Source organism: Dipteris shenzhenensis, chromosome 29 (genome assembly GCF_047967505.1).
Source record: "Dipteris shenzhenensis isolate YYH24624 ecotype China chromosome 29, Dip_SZ_1.0, whole genome shotgun sequence".
Lineage (NCBI taxonomy): Eukaryota > Viridiplantae > Streptophyta > Polypodiopsida > Gleicheniales > Dipteridaceae > Dipteris > Dipteris shenzhenensis.
Genome location: NC_141624.1, coordinates 50,326,500 through 50,329,183, shown reverse-complemented (window position 1 = coordinate 50,329,183; position 2,684 = coordinate 50,326,500). Strand labels below are relative to the sequence as shown.

At 58.2% G+C, this 2,684-nt stretch overlaps 1 pseudogene; it reads left to right on the top strand.

Annotated features, from left to right (window-relative positions):
* Nucleotides 1-755: 755 nt before the first annotated feature.
* On the top strand, nucleotides 756-874 carry LOC147882983 (5S ribosomal RNA; annotated as a pseudogene).
* The last annotated feature ends 1,810 nt before the right edge of the window (nucleotides 875-2,684 follow it).

Genomic DNA, 2,684 nt, shown 5'->3' with positions numbered 1-2,684 from the left:
AGCTCTGCGTGTACTTACCTCCAGGTCCTGCATTCGAGTCCCGGCGGCTGGCCATCCCTTTTGACGGTTCGGCCAACTTTGGCGGCAGGGCCAACTTCTGTCGTGGTTCTGCTAAACTTAGCTGGGGCTAAGTTTGGCTAGCTGTAACTAGCCAGAAAAGAGGTTTTGGAGATCTGATTTCACAGGTGTCTTCCCACTCTCATGCTGAGTTCCTGGAGCGAAGCTCGGGTGTTAGTTTTGCTGCACGGCAGTTCGACCACAGATTTGGGAAAGAGAGTACCTTCAGGACGGAAGCTCTCGGGGAGAGATCCAGGCTCTTCTTTTGAGCAGCTGAAGGGCTCCAGCATCTTTGTGAAGGTGAAGGACATCCAGTCCAGCAGAGGTTCCAGCCAGTAAGTCGGTGACCACTCCGAGAGGTCAAGTGTGGTACTTCGGGGATCCCGGTAGGGGACCAAACCGGGGAGCAAAGGAAAAGGGAAAAAGTGAAAAAGTTTGGTGTGGAACTTTGCCCCCGCGTGACACTCATCCCCCCTTGCACCCATGCGCCCCCCCCATCCCCCTGTGCACGCATGCCCCCCCCCCCCCTTCCCTCATCCCCCCTTGTGCGCATCCTCCCCCCCATCCCCCCTTGCACCCATGCCCCCCCCTCCTCCCCCTTCCCTCATCCCCCCTTGTCCGCATCCTCCCCGTATCCCCCATTGTGCCCCCCCCCCTTACAAAATAAGACAATACTGATTTCTCACGGTTATTTGTCGTGGTGCAGTCACACCAGCACTAATACACTGGATCCCATCAGAACTCTGCAGTTAAGCGCGCTTGGGCCAGAACAGTACTGGGATGGGTGACCTCTCGGGAAGTCCTGGTGCTGCACCCTTTTTGCCCCCGAGGTTAGCGGTCTTGCCACGCCTTGGTATCCCTGACCGCCGACCTCACCCAATACGCTCGACCGATGCCCTCCTGTCACACACACCCCGATACCCGCGTGCACGCGCCGCCAAGGACCCCGTCGCGCAACGTCTTGACGCCACGTGCAATATCACCCGCACACGCAATGTCCCGATGCCACGGTCGTGCTCCCAACGCCACGCGCACCTGCAGCAGCGTCTTGACCCCCCCCCTCGCAGTTCGGATGTGGCGTCCCGCAGCGTCCCATCCCCCGTGACGCCATCGATGCCTTGCGCACTTGAAAGCCACCGCGCCCCCATCCCACGACGGTGCCTCGGGCTCTCGGGTCGGGTCGGGATGCGTGGCACCCCGAGCACCCGCGTGGTACCCCGAACGCTGTCGCGCCCCTCGACGATGCCCTGCGCACCCACGCCTCCAAACCGACGCCGCCTGGCTCCCGTCCCACGGTGGCGCCCCAGGCTCTCGAGTCGAGTCGAGTCGCGTGGCGCCCCGAATGCTGCCATGCCCCCTGCGACGCCCCATACACCCATGCCTCCAACCCGACGTCGCCGCGCCCCCATCCCACGGTGGCACCCCAGGTCCCTTAGTCGGGTCAGGACGCGTGGCGCCTGAACGCTGCCGTGCCTCAGCCACGCCCTGCGCAACCGCACCTCCAACCCGACGCTACCGTGCCTTCGGCGATGCCTCGCGCAACCACGCCTCCAACCCGATGACACCACACCCCCGTCCCATGGTGGTACCTCGAGCTCCCGTGTCGGGTCGGAACGCGCGACAAGGCCTCGAGCACCCGCGACGCCGCCGTGCCCCGGCCACGTCCTGCGTGCCCACGCCTCCAACCCGACATTGTCGCGGCCCCGACCATGCCCCGCACGCCCGCACCTCCAACTCGACATTGTCGTGCCCACGGCGACCACCCGTGCAGCCTCGTCGCTGCGCCTCCGTCTCACGGTATTGCAGTGATCCGAATTGCCTCCCCCCACATCACATACACAATATCGCCTTTGGGTTGACAGGACGGCCTCTTGGAGAGTCCATACCCTTGTATGCCAACGTGAACCCCACCAACGTGGGTCACATGACTCCAACTCTCATGTTAGCGAAGGTAATTAATGCTTGATCGGTGCCATAGGACTCCCCACATAATCCAAGAAAATAACTGTGTCCTTTGCATTTACGTAAATCCATCCCATATGCTTGATCGTGTCCTCAACTTCTGCGTTGTCATGCTGTGCAATATGCACTCCATCGTGCCACACATATTCTGCTCCCGTTGCCATCAAAATCTCGCACATCTTCAAGATATGAACACTTTTCCAATGTCCCTCGTTATGCCTGCCAGGGCAATGATCCCTTGAATACCGTGGTACCTTTGCAAGACATGTTGACACGCACTCGCAGTCTGAGGCATGGTAAACATCCCTACCAAAAGTATGAAACACAGCAGTGTAGCCTGTGGTGGACGATAGTTCATGCCAATCCCTCAACACCACTTTCTTCCCTTCCATTATGGATTTGCGGCCTGTCACTTGAAACTCTTTAGGAGGTCCGATGGTGCTCAAATTATTGCCAATAAATTCACCTCTGACCTGGTTACCCTGTTCTATCGCACTTTCAATATTCAACTCTTGACAAAATCTTAAATGTTGAAGATCACTCTCCTTGGTGAGTCTGTTTGTGCAAATGAATACTGAATGCAGTGATTTCGTACAAGCACAGCAATAAAACAACAGAGGATGGTCATGCTTAACATCTCACGTAACTCTAGAATAGTTCTTCCT